Genomic DNA, 21,938 nt, shown 5'->3' on the forward strand with positions numbered 1-21,938 from the left:
GCAGTGAGCTGTGAGTGTGACACTGCACTCTGGCCTGGGTGACAGGGTGAGACCCTGACTCAAAAGAAAAGAAAAGAAAAGAAAAAAGATTACTAAAGTGACATATTTTAATCTGAATACATGGATCAATTTAATAGAAATTAATAAGATCATGAGAATAGACTAATGTATGCCAATGAAGTTTATGAATTCAGATGTGGAAGAAATATAATTTTGAAGAAGGTACTTAGAAATTATTAAAAACAACAACAACAGACTATTAGAACAACTGAATATGCTTTAGAGAAACCGCTATGATTTTCAAATTATTGATATGAAGAAGTTCAACTGATTTTGGAAACTATATTCATAAAAAATTTCAACATAACACATTTTAAGTGAAATGTTATATATAAAGAAAAATGATAACCTGGCACATAATCTAAAGAAATAAACTTAACCACATTTGGATTAATGGTGAGAAAGATGTCCCCGACAATAAATAATTTGTTTTTCTTTTTACTATTTTTGCTTTATACTGGTGTCAAATTTATCAGAGATGATAGTGGGAAATAGTGAAAAGATTATTTAAACAGCTTTGATCAGAATTACATTTAACCACTACAAAAATAAAATTCATATAAAATTATATTCATAAAAAATTGCTCCACTTTTTCCAAAACTAAAAAGATTTTATTTGGAAGTTTTATATACTTCAATATTTAATATCTTCTTTAATATTTTTTTCTTATAATGATATAAATTTTAAGAATATTTTATAAATTATGTAATCAGCTTTCCTATAAAAGCCTCCAAAATTTCTTTTATTTTGGTTAAATCTTTCATGCAAACATTATTTTTCATAGGGGCAATGATGTGAAAGCTTTGAGCAATGCTGTAAGAGTATATGCTGTTCTTCAATTATCTAGAAATAATAATTATATATGGGATACTAAGTTGATTAGCAATGAATAAATTATGTCAAAATACTTTTGTAGAGTGTTATAAAATAAGAATATGAATCTTTTGGCAAAACCAAAAGCAACAATGGAAACAGACAAACATTCACTTGCCCTAAGCCAAAGGAATAACTTTGTAGAATAAGCCATGCAAACTTGGTGTCTGACTCCAAAGATATTGAGATTTAAATAGAAATAAAATACTCTATATTAAAGTTCTAAACAAACAAGCTAGAAAATTTCTTCCAAACAGGCTTGAATAAATTGATTCAGAGAATGAAAGAAGTGGCTAACAATTTTATCAGTAAGACAAAAATAAACCAAGACTGCCCTGAGCAAACCAAGAAATAAGGTCACCCCAGCATAAATCGAAATATTAACAACAGTTAATTTACAACATGCTGAGCAAAGAGACCTTAATCACCCTTAAGCATCTATGATTGCCTCTCCCTTGAATTCCACATTGCATTTCAATAAGAGAAGTAATGGCTGGCAGACCAGGCACCACCTTTTATTACCCTCCTATAGATTGCAGGTATGGTACAAAGGAATCTTTCTGGAAGGCATTGGTTTTACTTAAACCGGATCAAACCCTCACCTAAGTCACGTACCCCAAGCCTACTCCATGGACCAAGACCCTTTCACATGTAATTTCTAGAGTTGTAAACCCAAGACCCTTTCACCTGTAATTTCTAGAGTTGTAAACCCAAGACCCTTTCACATGTAATTTCTAGAGTTGTAAACCCAAGACTCTTTCACATGTAATTTCTAGAGGGCAGGAATTTTCTTTGTTAGAGGAGCTCAGCTATTTGGGGCATTCAGATCCACCACCAGCTCTAGGCTGAATAAATCACCACTTTCTTACCAGTTTGGTGTTCTAGAGGTTTGTCTTGCGGCCCTTCCTGCTTCGTTATTTGGTTCCCTGACCAGGAAGTGAGAAGTCCAGTTGAACTCATCAGCCATGAAATGTGGTGGCCACAGGCCCATTAGAGGGGACCCCAAGCTCTGAATTAATTGTGAGGCCAACCAGGATTAGGGGCAATCAGCATACAGCTGGAAGGAGGCACCCTCAATCTAGGCATTGAGAGGGGATTAACAAACACTCCAATGTCAAGGGGCTTCTGATACACTCCTTGAGAGGGGGATGATCCACCAGGCCTGAAGCAAAAGCAAGAGAGGGTGTGTCATGCTATGCTGGCTGAGAACAACTGTGGGTGGACTAAAATTCTCTTAACTGTCTGTGAGGACTGTTTTTCTGTGCAAAATATGGGTCATACTCATAGCAAGCCTAGCCCTCTAGGGACTATGCTGAAAAATTTCAAGAAGGGATTTTGTGGGGATTATGGAGTAACTATGACACCAGGGAAGCTAAGGAACTTATGTGAAGTAGACAGGCCAGCATTTGGGGTGGACTGGCCCTCAGAGGGGAGCTGAGACAGGTCTCTTGTCTCAAAGTATGTCATGAGGTTACATGTGGTGGGCCAGGACACCCTGATCAGTTCCTGTAGATAGATTCATGGCTGCAGCTCATTCTAAACCCCCCACAGTGGCTGAGAGGACAGGCAGCAACCATACTAATGGCAAAGGGACAGGCAACTAGGGAAAAACCCTGCTCCACCCACCAAAGGACACTGACTCCTAAGGTCCTGGCAGATTCAGCGGCAGGAACATTGACTCCTAAGGTCCTGGAAGATCCAACAGCAGAAGAGCTTTTATACCCCCTCCTCCTGGTCTGGAGGAAGGACTCCTTGTCCCAGGCCTGAAACCTCAGCCCCCAGCCAGAATTGCACACCCTTAAACCAACCAAAGTAGACAAGAGAGAATGTGGAGGGACTCCTCCCATAGCCACCCACTTCCCAGGAGGAACTCCAACCCTATCTCTAGCAGCCCATCTGTGACCCAAGGCAGGGGTGCAGATGCCTTTAAGAGACCAGAGGTATACAGGAGTGGATGGTCCACATGGTGGAAAGGCATGTTTTCATGTACTTGCCATTTACCTCAGCTGATCTTATCAACTGGAAAAATAACACCCCATCTTATACCAAGAAGCCACAAGCTCTCATTGACCTATTGCAAACTATTGTCCAAACTCATAACCCCACTTGGGCTGACTGCCAAGAGCTGCTTATGTATCTTCTTAACACTCACTGACAAAAGGCAATGAGTACTCCAAGCTGCCTCCAAATGGTTAGAGGAGCATGTTCCTGAAGATTACCCGAACCCCTAAGAGTACGTCAGGGTCCAGTTACTGAGGACTGACCCCCAGTAGGATCCAAACACCCCAGAGGGCATGCAGAGGTTAATCTAGTACAGAGAGGCCTTACTGAAAGGATTGAAAAAGGGAGCCCAGAAGGCTACAAATATCAATAAAGTCTCTGAGGTCATTCAAGGGGAAGAGGAAAGCCTGGCACAGTTCTGTGAGAGGCTAGTGAAGCCTATCGCATGTATACTCCTTTCGATCCTGAGGGCTCCGAAAACCAACTTATGGTAAATATGGCTTTAGTCCATCAGTGTGCAGAAGATATTAGAAGAAGACTGCAGAAGCAGGCAGGATTTGCGGGCATGAATACAACACAATTATTGGAAATATTTAACCAGGTGTTTGCGAACAGAGATGCAGAAAGCCGTAGAGAAAGTCATAGAGAAAACGAGTGTCATACTTGATGAAATGCCGACTTGATAGCTGCTGCTCTTAAAGGAGCTCCCCCAAAAAAGTGGGGAAAGGGAGGCTCCTGGAAAGTTACCCCATCTAATTGCCTGTGCCTGCAAGGTGACCAGTGTGCTTACTGTAAGGAAATAGTACACTGGAAGGACAGGTGCCCCACTTAGCAGGCAAACAGGGAGATCTTAAGCCTGAGGCTTCAGACAAAGGTAAAGGACCACTGTTCAATCTAATGGAAGGGCCATTGGACTGAAGGGGACAGGCTTGATTGCCTCCAAAGAGCCCATGGTCCGGATGACAGTGGGGAGCAAGGACATCGACTTCCTCGTCGACACAGATGCTGAATATTCAGTGGTAACCACCCCTGTAGTACTCCTATCAGAGGAAACAACCAATATTGTTGGAGCTACTGGGGTGTCAGAGAAACAGTCTTTCCATTTGTCTTAGACTTGTGAGTGGGGGGGCACAAGGTAATTCACCATTTCTCACATATGTTCAATTGCCCTTTGCCCCTGCTAGGAAGGAATCTGCTCAGTAAGCTATGAGCAACCATCACCTTCACCAAGAGTGGCTCTTTATGGCTGGCATTGAGTCATAATGGCCCTCAGTGTGCCTCATGAAGAAGCGTGGAGGCTTTTCTTAACCAAACCAGACCAGGAGATAGAATCTGCATTAGCAAAATGATGAATAAGGTCTGGGCAGAGGACAATCTGCCAGGGCTGGCAATCAACCAGGCCCCTGTGCTCATTGAAGTCAAGCCTGCGGTTCAGCCAGTTAGGCAGAGGCAACATTCAGTTCCCCAAGAGGTCCTAGAAGGCGTTCAGGTCCACCTAAAATGCTTAAAGAACTATGGAATTGTAGTTCCTTGCCAGTCTCCATGGAACACTCCCTTCTTGCCTGTTCCTAAACCAGGGACCAAAGACTACAGGCCAGTGCAGGACTTGTGCTTGGTTAATCAGGCCATGGTACCTAACCCATACACACTGCTGGGATTATCACCAGCGAAGGATAGCTGGTTCACCTGCATGGACTTAAAGGATGCTTTCTTCAGCATTAGACTGGCCTCAGAGAGTCACACACTATTTGCTTTTCAATGGGAAAATCCAGAAACAGGTGTAACCACCCAGTACACCTAGACGAGGCTCCTCCAGGGGTTCAAGAACTCTCCCACCATTCTAGGGAGGCACTAGCCCATGATCTCCAGAAGTTTCCTGCTAAGGACTTAGGCTGAGTCCTGCTCCAATATGCTGATGGCCTTTTACTGGGACACCCCATGGCAGCCGAGTGCGCAAAAGGAACAGATGCCTTACTTCAGCACCTGGAGGACTGTGACTATAAAGTGTCTAAAAAGAAAGCCCAGATTTGCCAACAGCAAGTGTGACATCTGGGGTTCACCATCCAGAGGGAGAGCACAGCCTAGGAGCAGAGAGGAATCAAGTCATTCGCAACCTGCCAGAACCTGAGACTAGAAGGTGGTGAGGGAGTTATTGGGAGCAGTGGGTTTCTGTAGATTGTGAATTCCAAACTTCACAGTACTGGCCAAACCCGTATACAAAGTGACAAAGTGGGGAGACAAGGAACCCTTTAAATGGAGATCCCAGCAGTGGCAGGCCTATGAGGAACTGAAAGTGAAACTTATGTCAGCCCTGGCTTTGGGGTTACCTGACTTAACAAAGCCCTTCACATTGTATGTGTCAGAAAGAGAAAAAATAACAGTGGAAGTTCTAATACAAACAGTGGGACCTTAGCCCAGGCCTGTATCTTATCTCTCCAAGCAGCTGGATAGATTTTCCAAGGGATGGCCCCCATGTTTAAGGGCCCTGGCAGCAACTGTTCTGCTACCACAAGAAGCTGATAAGCTAACTCTGGGGCAGAACTTAAATATCAAAGCACCCCACACAGTAGTGACTCTAATGAATATCGAAGGACATCATTGGTCAACAAACACTAGGCTAACCAAATACCAGAGATTGCTATCTAAAAATCCTGTCATCATTGAGGTCTGAAACAATTTAAACCCCGCCACTTTGCTCCCAGTGTCAGAGGGCCAGGTTGAACCCAACTGCGTTGAAGTATTGGTCTCAGTTTATTCCAGCAGGTCCTATCTTCCGGATCAACCATGGACATTGGTAATTGGGAGCTGTATGTGGATGGAAGCAGTTTTGTTAATCCACGAGGGGAAAGGCGTGCAGACTATGCAGTAGTAACTCTAGACACTGTAACTGAAGCCAAGCCACTGCCTCAGGGCACTTCAGTTCAGAAGTTAGAACTCATTGCTCTGGCACAAGCCCTAGAACTGAGTAAAGATAAAGCTGTAAACATGTATACTGATTCCCAGTATGCCTTTCTAACTCTTCAAGTATATAGGGCACTGTACAAAGAAAAGGCCTGTTAAATTCAGGGGAAAAATAAAGTACCGACATGAAGTTTTTTAGATGCTAGAAGCAGTCTGGAAGCCCCAGAGGGTAGCAGTTGTACACTTTCAGGAACATCAGCAGACCCACAGCTTCGTGGCCCTGGGACATTCCCAAGCTGATTCAGCAGCTCCTAAGGCAGCTTCTACTCCCTAATGAGCAGCAGTTCCAGCCCCTCTGGTTCTCCAGATACCTGACTTGATGCCCACTTATTCTTAGGAAGAAAAGGACTTTCTCTAGACAGAAGCAGGGCAACTAATTAAAGAAAGATGGATCCAGCCGCCAGATGGAAGAGTAGTGGTGCCACAGCTATTAGGGACGGTAGTTGTACAGGCAGTCCATGAAACCACTCATTTAGGTCAAGAGTCACCTGAGAAGTTGTTAGGCCAGTATTTTCACATCTCACGCTTATCAGCCCTGACCAAAACTGTGGCACAGCCATGCATTACATGTCTGCAGCACAACGTGAGGCAAGGTCCAACTATCCCCCCAGGCATTCAAGCTTACAGAGCAGCTCCATTTGAAGACCTCCAGGTAGAGTTCACTGAAATGTTCACACCCAAGAACAACAAATACTTATGTCCCACACCTGGGACATAAGGTGTGGGACATAAGTATTTGTTGTTCTTGGGTGTGAACATACTCTGGGTGGGTAGAGGCCTTTCTGACTAGGACTGAAAAGGCCCATGAAGTAACCTGTGTGCTTCTTCAAGATCTCATCCCTAGGTTTGGAATTCCATTGCGCATAGGATCAGACAACAGACCAGCATTTGTGGCAGATTTGGTCCAGAAGACAGCAATGGCACTGGGTATTACTTGGAAGCTACACGCTGCTTACCAATCACAGACTTCCAGAAAGGTGGAGTGGATGAACCAGACTATTAAAAATAGCTTAGGGAAAATGTGTCGGGAAACAGGATTAAAGTGAGTGCAGGCACTTCTCTTGGTGTTATTCAAAATTAGATGTATTCCCTCTAGGAAGACAGGATATTCCCCCTATGAAGTCTTATATGATAGGACCCCACCTACACTCTAGGCATTCCTGGGAGCTTCTCGGGAATGGGGAGGTTGAGCTAGGACTACAGTTACAAGCTCTAGGAAAAATCATTCAGACTATTTCACCCAGGTCAATGAAAGATGTCTTGCAAGCTTATTCTCCCCAGTTAATCGGTTAATCCTTTCTCACCAGGTGATTGTGTATGGATAAACAACTGGAATGTAGCCCCTCTGAAGCCACTGTGGAAAGGAGCCCAGACCATGTTCCTGACCACTCCCACAGTTGCAAAGGTAGAGGAAATCCCAGCCTGGATCCACCACAGCCACATGAAACCTGCAGCAGCTAAAACTTGGGAAACTAGAGCAGACCCAGGCAACAACTGCGGAATCGCCTTAAGATGGACAACAAGCCCTGCCCAGCCACATACCAGAAGCTGGCTGGTCCTCGTATGGCCGAAGCATGAGGAAACTCATCATGGGACTTATTGTTCTTAATATTTGGACTTGTACAGTAGGGACATTAACTGATTTCAGAGAATGCTGTCAGTGTGTGCACCAGGTTACTGAGGTAGGACGAAAAGTTACTGCCATTCTTTTGTTCTACAGTTATTATGAATGCACAGGGACACAGCAGGGAACCTGTTTATATAATGATACTCAGTATAAGGTGTGTAATCCAGGGGATGGACAACCTGATATCTGCTATGATCCATAAGAACCCCCTATGCATACAACTTTTGAAATTAAACTCATAACACGGCAATGGAACAGCCCTACTAAGTTAATAGCTAAAAACAGAGGAGAAGGGAAGCCCAAAACAGGTCATCCTAAAGTATGATGCCTGTGCAGCCATCAATGCCTATCCTTCCAGTGGGGGGCTGTGGTTCCCTCAGATCGGAACGAAGTTACACAAAAGAGCATAAGTATATCTGCCAGAAAACCTACTGGTGCAATGACTGCCCTTATTGGTCATGTGTCACCTGGGCCACTTGGAAAAATGATAAAAATGATTCCATTCACCTTGTAAAAGGGAGAGACACCATTCCATGGGGTAATATCCCCCTGCATCTCAGGACATTATAACCCAGTAGCATTGATAATCACAAACCCCCAACTGGGAAAAAAGGGGAGAGTGTAGTGCTAGGAATAGATGGAAAAGGATGTGACCCTGGAGTCAGTATCCAGATTCAGGGAAAAATCCAGAAAAGCTCAGTCCGGCCAGTGTATCAGCACTTCCATTAAATGATCCAATGCTAGAGCTTCTGAAAAAGACAAAGAACTTGTACCTCCAACTTGCTGAAGATGTGGCCCATTCCCTTAATGTCACCTCTTGCTATGTATGTGGAGAAACTACTATGGGTGATAGGTGTCCATGGGAAGCCCATGAGTTATTACCCTCTGACACTGTTCCTGAGGTGACCTCAGTTCAAAGAATTCAAACCAACAGTTTCTGGGTTTTAAAAGTTTGGATTATTGGATAATATTGTTTGGCCAGAGAAGGAAAGTCTTCACTGTTCCAGTTGGAAAGCTTAGCTGCTTAGGGCAACAACTGTATAATGGAACAGTGAACACTGTAACCTGGTGGAGCTCAAATTACACAGGGAAGAACCCCCTCCTAAAATTTCCAAAATTACAGGATGCTTGGAATCATCGTGGGTGTCAAAGAGACTGGACAGCCCCAGCTAGGTTGTACTGGATATGTGGACAAGGAGCATATGTACAACTGCCTGAAAGATGGTCAGGTAGCTGTGTCATAGGCCTCATGAAACCTTCCTTTTTTCTATTATCTGTTAAGATAAGTGAACTGTTAGTATATCTGGTCTACTCCACCCGGGAGAAAAGAAATATAAATATAAATGAATGGAATGATGATGAGTCACCTGAGAGAATTATTCAGTATTATGGGTGGCAGAAGATTTCTCATGGGGATACCAGACCCCTGTTTACATGCTCAAGCGGATCATCCAATTTCAGGCTGTTTTGGAAATACTCACTAATGAAATGGGAAGAGCTCTGTCCATTTTGGCCCGACAAGAAACTCAAATGAGAAATGTGATTTCTCAGAACTGGTTAGCCTTAGATTATTTGCTAGCAGCTGAAGGAGGAGTCTGTGGAAAATTCAATCTTACCAGCTGCTGCCTACACATAGATGACCAGGGTCAAGCAGTTAAGGATATTGTAGGAGACATGACTAAACTGGTACATGTGCCTGTGCAGGTACGGCATGGATTTAACCCTGAATCCTTGTTTGGTGGTTAGTTCTCATCCTTAAAAGGATTCAAGACTCTGATCAATAATAATTGGTGTTTGCTTGCTTCCCCTTGTTTGCTTCTCCTGTTCCTTCAGATGATTAGACGATTCATCACTGTTATAGTTAACCAGAAAACCACATCACATATACATTATATGTATCATTATCAATCAGTTTCTTTAGAGGAACATGAAAATGAGAATGAGAGTGAGAACTCTCGCTAATGTTATAGATGAGATTCTCAAATGGGTAGTGAGGAAGGAGACCATAAATCACCCTTAAGCATCTACGACCACCTCGCCCTTGACTTCCAAATTGCATTCCAATAGGAGAAGTAAAGGCTGGCAGACTGGGCACCACCTTTAATCACCCTCCTATAGACTGCAGGCATAGTATGGAGGAATCTTTCTGGAAGGCATTGTTTTTACTTAAACACAATCAAACTGCCCCCTAAGTCACATACCCCATGCCTACCCCATGGACCAAGACCCTTCACATGTAATTTCTAGAGTTGTAAGACTTTCTAAGGGCAGGTATTTTTTTGTTAGAGGAGCTTGGCTGTTTGGGGCATTCAGACCCACGGCCAGTTCCCGGCCGAATAAATTACCTTCTCAGTTTGGTGTTTAAGAGGTTTGTTTCGCGGCCTTTCCTGCTTCAATGCTACACAAGACTGTTTCATAGCAGAATGTGAAAAGACACCAGTCACATAATATGCTTTGTTCCACCAGGCACAAATCACAATGAATTCAACCCAAACGGTGACCCATTGTGCAAAGTAATAGACCTCTTCTTACTCTAAGGCAGGCACACTTCTAAGAGCTCTACATTAATTACTTTATTCTCAAAGCAGTCCTAGGCAGGAGCTGTTCTTATCCCATTCTACAGATGCAGGAACAAAGAGAGCTTGAATATCCTGCCAGACACACACATTTAATAGTGGTGGTAGTGGTGCTGTGATTTGAATACTGGCAGTGTAACATTCTATGACTAAGCTATATCAACTCTCTATCAACATTTTTCTTCAGGGTATTTTTTAAGCAAACAGTAAAATGATCTGAGTATATGAAACTATGAGATATGCAGTGCCTCCCTAGAATTTATTTCTTTCAAATAGTTTCCATGGCATTTACTAGAAAATATGCATGCAAAATATACTCAAATGATTTGAGAACATTTTACAAAGACTAGTTTGAAGCAACAGGTTTTTTTCACCTATGAACATTTTAGTTTGAAAAAATGAATCAAAATAAACAAATCATATCATATATCTTCTCTTAGAATTATACTCTTTATTTAGTAGTCATGCTTTATATTCCCAGTCTCAATAAAGATGAAAGGAACATCCACGATAAAAGATCCATACCCTGCTGCCTCCTGCCAGTTGAACAGACCATACTTTTGAAATAATAACACTCTCCACATATAATATGTGCTTACAATAAAATAAGTTCCTGAAGGAAGATTTTAAGTCATCTTAGTTTAAAACTCAGACCAAATGTAAAGTTAAAAGGCTTGCTTATTGCTCTTGAGCCTGTCTGTTTAAGACTCATATTCTCCATAATTTGTTTACCATATTGTTCTCAGCCTCAGATTAAATATGCAAATCACCCCAAGGGAAGAGTAGATGCTGAATTTAAAGAAAAATTAACTGGTGAGAGAAGATGATCCTATGCAGAAAACAGCAAATACTTGAAGTAAGAATTAGCATGTTTACAATGTGGGACATTTTCGTGAGAGTTGTTCATTTCCCTAGCCATTGTCATATTATTAAGACTTCAAGCTTATAAAGAAACTATAATTTTATCTACTAGACATACTTCCTTTGAGTAAGGTACTTTGATTATTTAGAAAACGTTCTGTGCTCCCTAACCTAAATAAAAGCATATCATTTCTGTCTGTATATAAATCTTTTTAAATATAAATCAAATCAGATAATGGACAAATAAAAACTTTATTTTTTTAAAAAAGTTTCTGTTTGTCCATAGTTACATCACATAAAAAAGACCAGATGAATTTTTATTAAGTCTGAGGGTATTTAGGATGGTTTTCTCAGAACATAGATTTGGTGGAATACCAGAAAAATCACTTTGGGTCTCTAAATAAATCTTCAGGGCCTTGAGAGAGATTAGCAGTCACACTTTTGAGTGCATGGAGAAATCCAGGGGCCTTGAGTGCTTGTCAAAGAAAGAGGCCATAATCAAATCTACTCAACCTTGAAAGAGAGAGACAAATAAGAAAGTTCCATGAGATTGCTTACTCCAGGAGACCTAACCTAGCATTAATATGTCACAAATAAAGAAAACAATGGTGGTTTCAAATAAGAATGTCAAATAATTTTCCCAAGAACAAATTATTTGGATTTTCTGGGATCAATTTTGAAGTCATTTTGCTTCAGCAACTCTATATAGTAGGCACCAAAGTGACTACCATTAAGACGCTTAAAGTCTCCACAGGAAAGCCCAGGAATCATCCAGCCTGCCTATAAAGTTCTTTTGAAGCCAGTGTGTTTATCTTGTAGCACAAGGACACAACCTGTTCTGGAAACACTTTAGAAAGTATTTACTCCACTGATGGTGATAGGTACAGTCCAGCAGATTCTGTGCTGTTAGTGGGAGTTGTATTTCTTCAAAAGGCATTACTGTTTTTGGATTGTGAAACGCCTATTTTTAAAACATGGAAAATTCAGATACAATGTAGAAATAAGAAAGAATGCTGAATCCTTCTTGTACTAATAAAGAAAAAATTCAGTATTAGCACTTATTCTCCAAGAGAAATAGAGCAATAAGACCTAATTAACATTTTATCCATTTTATTTAAATCATTATTTTCTTTGCGAAGACTTTGTGGAATTTTAACATATTTTCAGTTATAACCATAACAAGTAAATTTGAGTAATAAATGTTATGTTGAGGTAAGTATTTCTACATTTATTCGATGTACTAAATTTGCCACATGACCTAATAATATTAATACATTATAAAATGTAGCTAGCCAGATACTTAAATCTGAGAGAACCCCTATTGAACACTGGCATACAATTAAATGAAAAAACTATCATAAGAAAAAAATAATACACGTGATATAGAAAGAAAATGTTTTTTAAAAAGTCAAAGAAATTCCAAGTCCCAGCTCTCTTAGTATGACAAGGATGTACACAAGTGTGGGATCTAATATCTCTCTCTAGATAACTATGACTGTCTAAGGAATACCAATATTAATAATGTTATTTTAAAGAATATACTTTTATGAATGCAAGTTATATTTTATCAAATCCTATTGTTTTGAGAGCATAGAATGAATAATTTTAGGTGAATATTTTTCAAGTAAAATTTCAAAGTTTGGTAGCTTGTCACATATTTTGAATAATTTTATATGGCTACTGAAAAAATATATATTCTGTATTTCCAGCTGCTTCTTTTAGGAAAATTACTTCATTTGATTTTTGAATATTTTATTATATCTCAGTATAGTTATATGCTCATATCTGTGAATTTTCAGCTCTGAAGATAAATACCACATATGACAAGCTAACTGATGGGGCCCTACTTCCAGATCAATCATTTTAGTCAGACCCTCCACAGCCTGTACTGTGACAGAGAATCAAAAATGCATCTAAAGCCTACTATAACATCTTTGAAAACGGAAAGCGAAGACAAAAAACACATTTTTCAACAGTGTTCTTTCCTCAGAGAGATGAATAAGCCATAAGCATGCCCATTGTAACAACAATATATGTGAGTTATAGTTCAGCCTGGGCTCCCAATGCATAATTATTAAATACATTTATAACCTAGAGGAAGGGGGGCAAGGGTAGGTATAGTATGCATTGAGGGGACACAACTGACAATAATAAAGCTACCTTCAGAAAACATGGGTGTATGAGAGTGCCAGTCTCTATATAAATAAAACTAGATATGTTTTATTTTATATAATTTAGATAAAAATAAATAAAATATTCATCATGCGGCTTAAGGGATCACCATGTACACTCTTAGTTTGGAAACCACTACATTACATTAAAAATACTTTTTCTTTAAGCACTAGCAGATTTTTATATCTAGCTATTGAATATATATATATATGTAGTATATATAATTATATACATATATTATTCCAATTTGGCAGTATATATCAAATTGACAAGATAATATTAATAAACATCTTTAATTTTTAGCAAAAGGTTAATAATTCTAAGTGGCTGGATAATTCCATGGGTTTCGGAGAGCTTTGTTTTGTCTTCTAAACAATCATTGTATTCCCCATATCAGTCATACTTTAATCTGCAAGGCAATCAAGAGGCGGTGGGAAGTATGATACACTAGTGTTGGGCTTAGGTTTTAGCTCTAGCTTTGCAGTTATTTTACCGTTTATTTATTTATTCAACAAAAGCTCCAACCTAGACACTGAGATACAGTACTAAATAAAATGTACCCGTCTTCTGATATCACAAGGCAATGAGCACTTCACAGCATGGTCTTATTTTCTTAATGTTTTTTTAACTAAATTCTGTATAAGTTTTAGTGGCATATTCTTGGCATTTCAATTCCTGACATCTTGTGAATAAATATTTTTTCAATGGGTAAAATAATATAATGAAGTGGAAAATTTAAAGTATGATTAGAACCACTGTCTTTGTCTATTCAAATTAATCTTAAGGAAATAGTTTACATTTAGTAATTAATAAACAACAGAAATTTACTGCTCACAATTCTAAAATCTGGGAAGGCCAAGGTCAAGTCTCCAATAGATTCAGTGTTTAGTGAGGATTCATTTTTTAAAATGGTCCCTTCAGTGTGTTCTCACATGGAAAAAGGTGGCAACAAACTCCCCCAGCTGTCTTTTATAAGGGCATCAATCCCATTCACAAAGGCGCCACCTTCATGACCTAGTCACCTTCTACAGGCCCTCCTCTTAATACCAACACATTAGATTCGTTTTCAACATATAAATTTTAGAAAAACACAAACATTTAGACCATAGCAATGCATTTTCAGCACAAATTTTCTATGAACCTAAATACGTTTCATAAGTAGAAACAAACTCAAAGCTTATCAGTAAATGTGCTTTTCTGATGCTAGGGTAGTTACATGATGCATATGTATATACACATGGTACATATTAAAAGACAAGAGAGTTTCAAGGGATGTATATCTGCTCACTAAACACATTCATAAAACTTAAAATGTATTGAAAACCAAAGCTGTATAAAGCCTTGTAGTTAGTAGAGAATTTATAAAAAAAATACCTCATCTTCAGATATTATCAACAAGTCCATAGAGTTAAAGGAGAAATTTCAGATGTTATGCTTTGAAAATCAATTACTACATCATAAAGACTCACTGAATTTTCAAGAAAAGATTTTGAAAAGGAAGTTGTTTTTAAAAATTAAAATCTGGAATAAAAACTCTAGATTTCAATCGATATAGAATTTTAGCAAGGGAGGCTGTGTAGGTAAAATCTGTTAAATAGAGAAGTGATCAAATAAAGACTAATCTTAAAATGTTTGTTAAAAATATAAAGTTGATCATCCATAAAATGAAAATATAAATGGAAATAGAAGTTTGAAGGAACAACCATAGTTATACCAGAAATGGTAGAGAATAAAACAAAAGGCAGAAACAGACATGATAACCAGAAAATATAAATTAAGAAGACAGATCTCACGTCAAATATATGTGTGTATACATAATGGATTCCTTATTTAAAGTGTCAAAAACTTTTAACCCGTAGACCTAAAAGGCATCATGTATAACTCTCTCTTTCTTATCCTCTATCCAATTTATCATTAATCCTTACAGATTTTCTTCACTTAAATATTTAACACAAGTGCATTTCTCTACACCCGCCTCTTCTAACTTATTTCAAGATTTTTTTTTTTCCTGCAAAGCTGCAATAGACTTGTTAACAGTTTTGTATCAGAGGTGACCAGGCATTTATGAGTTCAGCTAAACGCACAAATGACTCTCTATTCTTTCCTCATATCACTAAAACTGTATAATATGCTTAATTTGCGAAACTAAAGTGGAACCATTGACGTGAAATGTTGCATCCTCTTGCTTATAATTTAAAACCCAGGGACTTTAACGAATTTAGGTAACAGGTTGGTGATCAAGTAGTCCTATTAATGGATGACATTCATTTGGATCATTCAGGTTGCAAATAAAAGTTTGTTGATTTTTTTCATTTTTGGATATTTGAATTAATATACACAGGAAAGATAACCAAATAGTAAATACAATGTTATAAAGCCATAGTTTTGAAACACAATTTCATCTGAGCTTTGTTATACTTCTTTTTATCCATCTAGTGTTCTATACCTCTCTTAATGGTTAGGAGATTTAAAAAAGGCTTCCAGCTCTTAGGATAATTTATTTTCTCATAATACGGATTGTCAACAAAAGTCCTAAACCTCAGAGCATAACTAACACTTTGATACAGCCCAGCTTCCTTCCTTTACATTGTGAAGTTCAAGATTTACATTAAGAGGGTCATTACGTACTTTTCTTACTAAAACAAATGTATTCATGTGTATATGAAATATGTTTGTGTGTTGTGTTTCAAAGTAGATTTGAAAGAAAATTCCTACTTTCCTAATTTTAATTTATGTCAACCCTATAATTCAAAGAGTTCTTTGAAATAACATATTGAACACAGTAAGCTACCTGCTTGCTATGAATAAAAACAAAATAGTTCTAAGGGGGCAGGGAAGTGTTAGTAAATGATATTAAATTAAAATATAGGATAATTTACTATATTTAAGGAAATCATGGTTTCCATATTTATCATGGACTCTTTGGAACGTTTAATTAAGAAAAATGATGGATGATATATTCAAAAGGGAAGGCTGGTGTTGCTAGGATAGTCCATTCCATTTGCCCTGGTTATTGAAACAGGTTCAGTGAATAGATCCCACCAACCAAATGCAAAAAAAAAAAAAAGTTTAAAAGTGAATACTTAAGAATTTTTTTCTAATTAAATAATTACTTTGGTGTTTTCCCAATGACAAATGTCCTTATTTAGTGCCTGTATTACCTTTCCATTATAAATGTTAACAACCTAGATTTTACTCTCAAATATCTGCATAACAAAAATGATACAAAAACTTAACAGATTATGAAAATACATATTAGCACAAGAAAAAAATATACATGTTATATAAATGGACAAAATTGCATTTGTCTGTTATCTACACAAATCCTTCTGGGGTAAGCCCTGGAAGAATTACATATTTACCACTGTTTGACATTTACTGCTACTCATAAATAGTTGTAATATTTTACTATTATTAGTAAAAAGTGAATGTTTCTTCATCACCTCCTTAGATTCCAGGAAAACACACACACAAACACACACATACAAACTAATGAAGAGAATTGTTCTAGTAGTGCAGACCACATTTTAAAAAGCTATTATATATTTCCTAGCAAATTAACTCTCTCGTGTTGAGATGACACCAGAAGAGGAGGAAATGCATAATAGTTTAATAAAAAATAAAATTGTGCCCACGTGTCTCCAGAGGAATTATCTCCTATTTGATGAGATAATTTCCTCTAATCAAGAATAAAGTTTACTACCTTCATGACAAAACAAATTTAATGGCAAATTTTTAGGCTTCCTCTCTCCCCTATGATTGAATCATAATCAATACTTACTTAATAGAAATAGCGAAAAAATTGAATTATGGAATGCTAAAATAGCCCTGTAATATTTCTTAAAATTTACAATGGTCTTTGAATGTATAACATTTACATAAACAATTATGAAGATGTGTTTTAGAATAGTTCGTCAGTGAAACCCAAAAATAAATAAATGTGTTATTCTCTTGACTTGGCTTATATTTTAAGACCTTAATAGAACATTAATCTGATATTTAAAAATTGCCAAAGAAACTTTTTAAAGATATCACCTACAATCTGAGAATAAGATATTGATATTCTGAGTTAAAAAAAGTCATAATTCTTTTTAAATACCTTCAATATTCATGTAAACCTCTATTGTTTGAGGCCTAAGGAGAAAAGAGTCAGAAGTAGTATAATGCCTTAGACTCTCCCCAAATAAGACTCTCAAAGGTAAGAGGCCCAGCAATGTTGCTGTTTCAAGTGAGGTTCCCTAGCAACCAAACCCCATGCTCCACAGTGGAGCTTTCTGAATGCATTAGTGTCAAAATCAACCAGCCGGAAGATAATTACAAAGACGAAAAATGAAGACAAAAATGAAAATGTTGGTGAAGTACTCCATGGAGTAAAAGAGTATTTGGGTATCACAGGGTGAAACTACTGTAAAATACCTCTAATCATATCTTTTCAAAAGTCACAAGCATTGGTGAGCTATAAGCAAAAATTGGTGATCTTTTTGTATTGTGTCTGGCAACTTCTGAATTGACAAAGATGTTTGGTTTTTTTGGTTTGCTTCTTTTAAAATGCAGCTTTTGTATGTTATGGAAACTTTGAAAAAATAATTTCTGTGATCATTAAGAAATGGTTTAAACTGATATATTAAGGAAGAAACTATTTAGGCTATGCATTAAGCAGCCACTCTATTCCTTTGCTTCTTAAGTTTTTTAACCTCTCCTTGGAGCTATTAAGCAGGGGACCACACAAGTGACAGTGAAGTTAAAACCAATCATAACCCAAGTCTGAATGTATATTTTATCTATAAAACAAGAAGTTTGGAAGAGATGTTTATTCTCCATGTTCCTTCCAGCCATTTTCCACGCTCCCAGCCTACTATAATATTTCATTTTACATTTTTCAGAAGTAATTTTTTTCTCTTATTAGTATTCTCAAACTATAAGATCTCCATTTAAAAATCATAAAATAAATTATCAAAACATTCAGTGTTAATTTGAATTATTATAACCACAAATGTAAATAAATATTAATATATATTAGAAATATGTAATAGTTCACTAGCATTGCCAGCATAAACTATTATATACTTGGTGCTTTAAAATAACATTTACTTATTTTTTCACAGTTTTGAAGTCAGAAGTCTAAAATCAAGGTATTGATATTGTTAGTGTCTTCTGAAGGCTCGAAGAGAGAATGTATTTTATACCTTTCTAATTGCAATGGCTTTTACTATTCTTGGGATCCTTGGCTTGCAGATACATCACTCCAATCTTTACGTGTGTCTTCATATAGCTTTCTAATTTGTGTCCGGGGTGTGTCAAATATTTTTTTTTTTTGAATTCTGGTCATTAGATTTAGAGTCCATCCTAAATCCAAGGTGCTAACGTATGAAGATTCTTAATTATTTATGCAATCACTCTATTTCAAAATAAGGTTACGTTCACAGGTATGGAGAGTTAAGGCTTGGAAATATGTTTCTGGGAGTAGAAAATTTAATTTATTACAGTAAAATTTCCTTAATATTCTAGTTATTATACAATTTGTAGAAGAAAAACAGTACCAGAGGGAAGTACAAGCAAAACTACCAGGCAACAAGCTTCATATTGATATTTTAATATGATAAATAATTTTACTTTGTTTTAATATATGAACAATAAAGTCTCTGATGCTATTATATAGATAATATATTTTTCTATTATGGCATCAACACAATGCAGATAATAAGGTTTCTAATAATTACATTTTGGGAAGTGATAGTTCATACTTTAAAATCTCCCAGAGAGCAGTATTAAGACACCTAAAATTAACCATCACATAAATCATGATATACCTTAATATGAATGTCCACCCAGAATTTTTGCTTTTACTAGCATAGCTAGTAAATTGAAACTTCATATGATTTTTATAAAAGCAAAGAAAGTGTGTCTTTAATTAAACAGCAAATACTGCTAGGTTGCTTTAATCTCAGCAGAAACCACGGTCAGAAATAAAGGATAAAGAAACCTGCTTTGCTACATAAAGAATTAAAATGCAATATGGCAGCTGCTAAAATAACATGTGTAAATTACAACAGAAATACCACAGAGATTAAAACCAATTGCAAGTGATAGAGAAAGTTTCATGGTATAGATACTTTGAAATTAGGCCTTCGTATAGAAAAGTAGGATGGGTGGCAGGACAGATAAACAGCATGTGCACAGGTAGGAATGAGGAAAGCGAGACAGCAGGTGAAGGAAAGACACAAATTTAGTGAGAAGTAAGTAAATGATGGAATGAGAATAACCTGGTAGATTGATTCCTGATTTTGAAAGACTTTGTTCTTGAACAATGAACTTTAAGAAATAGAATACTTTTAAGGTAGAGAAAGTTATTCTCAAAACAGGTGTTTTAGAAAGACACTAACTTTGTTGACACTGTTTAAATTGTATTGGAACATAAAGCATCATGAGTAGTAAAGGCAACAAAAATTAAAAATAGAATTTAAAAAATTATGTATTAGTTATTAGGATTACCATAGCAAATTGCCACAAATAGCAGCTAAAAACAGAAATCTATTCTCTCACAGTGTTGGAAGCTAGCTGTCAGAAATAAAGGTGACCACGGACCGTGCTCCCAGTGAAGGCTCTAGGGATGAATTCTTCCCTATTTCTTTCTCACTTCTGCTGGTTCACAGCAATTCCTGGCATCCATTGGCGTTACTCCAATCCCTGTGTCAATCTTCACAAGGTCTCTCTCCTGTGTTTATGTCTGTGTCTCTTCTCTTTTTATAAGAACACTTGACATATTGGATTTAGGGCCTACCTTAGTCCAGTCCAACTCAATTTTAACTTGATTACTCCTGCAAAAATCTTATTTCTAATTAAGATTATAGTCTAAGGTTCTGGGTAGCCATAATATTAGGGGGAATGTGCTATTCAACCTACCATAGTCCTTCCTGTGTCTCCTCAAAAATTCATATTTGCTTACATCCAAAGTTTATTTTACTGATCCTAACATTCCCATTTTATAGCTAATTCGAAAATCTCATCTATCAACCCAAATGTTCCAAATATCATTATCTAAATAAATCTAAGTCATGTATGCTTGCCCAATTTCATCTGCACTTAGTGAAGTAACTATTTTAGTGGTCATTGTAACTATATAATTTAAATTTTAAAGAATTAATAAAGAGTACAAAAATAGATTTTTGGTCATTTATGTCCAGTGAGATAATATGCTTGACAGAAAAGAATATATGCTGTATAATTCCATTTATATAAAGTTCAGAGCTAAAAATACAAACTTGTAATGATATAAGTCAGAAGAGTGGTTACTTCTTTGGGACAAAGACATAAAATGTAAGACATAAGAAATATAAGGAAGACTTCAGACGTGAAGGAAATGTTTTTTATCTTGAGTTTGGTAATAGTTACAGAAGTGTATACATTTGTGAAAATATATCAATGTACCTAATTAAGCTTTGGGCACTTTCAGAAGTTATCATTTAAAAATAAGTCAGTCAGGCACAGGGGCTCACGTCTGTGATCTTGGCACTTTCAGAGGCCATGGCAGGCAGACACCTTGAGCCCAGGTGTTCAAGACCAGACTGAGCATCATGGCAAAACCCTGTCTCTACCAAAAAAATGCAAAAATTGGCTAGGTATGGTAGCACGTGCCTGTAGTCCCAGTTACTCAGAAGACTGAAGTGGGAGGATGGATTATCTCTAATGGTGGAGGTTGCAGTGATCTGAAATCATGCCACTGAACTTCATCCTGGGTGACAGAGCCAGACCCGGTCTCAAAAATAAATAAATAAATAAATGAAATAAAAAATAAAATAAAAAAGTCAAAATAATAAATATTTTAAAGTATAAATTTTCAATATGAAAACCTTTCTCAACATGTTTAACAGACTCAATAAATAAAAGGGATACATAAAAGTTTTGTCAAGAAAACATAGGAGAAGCAAATGAACATGACTGATAGAAAGTCATACTCTAAAAAATTATGTTTCATATTGCTTCACAGAGCCTCTATTTCCAGCAGAGAACACATTATGTCTATGGTTTATTAAATAAAAACCTCAGAACATCATTTATCAGAACTTAGTTCAAATACCATTTACTGATATTGGGACACATTTATCTGTTTTAAGTTAATATATTTTATTTCACACTTATATTGTCACTTTAAAATATTATTTCTCACTTATCTGATTTTTTATTTATTCACAAACTTTCTGCAGGGATAGTATTAAAATGGGAAAGTTTTCAGTATATACACTGACATTATTCCATTAACATATATGAGAAAAATTGACTTAAAAAGTCTGACAGCATTTGCAATAAGTGACAGTGAGGATGTAAATATAATATGAGGTCCTTAAACTCTTAGTTTTTATTCTTAACTTCTTTTCAAAATTGATCTGATAATTTTATATAATTTAGGGAGGTCAGGATTAAGATATAGGATACAATTGACAAATTCCATTATATGTATTTTGAAAACTCAACATTTATTCAAATACATTTAATAAAGTAAATCTGGTTTTATTTTTTTAAATGTGGCTTGTTAAGCTAGTTATTCAGTCAAATTATTACATAAGAAATTAATTTAAAATTTTAAAAAGTGCAAATATAAAGCTGTAAAACAAAACAAAAATGATAAGGGTTAACTAAGATGATGTAATCAATTCTAATGTGGAAAAAATGATTTTTTTATTCAAAGATAATGAATTAGAGGCTTTTAGCATACATCAGCCACTTGGAAATAGCAAGGTAGTGAATAAAGACCAATTCCATGAAAAGAAAAATTGAAATCCACCAGAATTGTTGTAGGGGAAAACAA

General features: G+C 36.9%; 1 long non-coding RNA gene across 1 annotated transcript; it reads right to left on the bottom strand.

Moving 5' to 3' along the window:
• Positions 1-352: 352 nt before the first annotated feature.
• Positions 353-17,511, bottom strand: LOC144577947 (uncharacterized). Its single transcript, XR_013522782.1, has 6 exons — positions 17,232-17,511; positions 11,825-11,921; positions 11,348-11,473; positions 9,928-10,174; positions 8,291-8,296; positions 353-1,339 (listed from the first exon to the last, which is right to left on the bottom strand). It is a non-coding gene; the product is annotated as an uncharacterized LOC144577947 (long non-coding RNA).
• Between the last annotated feature and the right edge of the window lie 4,427 nt (positions 17,512-21,938).

The sequence above is a fragment of the Callithrix jacchus genome, chromosome 10 (genome assembly GCF_049354715.1).
Source record: "Callithrix jacchus isolate 240 chromosome 10, calJac240_pri, whole genome shotgun sequence".
In the NCBI taxonomy this organism is placed as follows: Eukaryota; Metazoa; Chordata; class Mammalia; order Primates; family Cebidae; genus Callithrix; species Callithrix jacchus.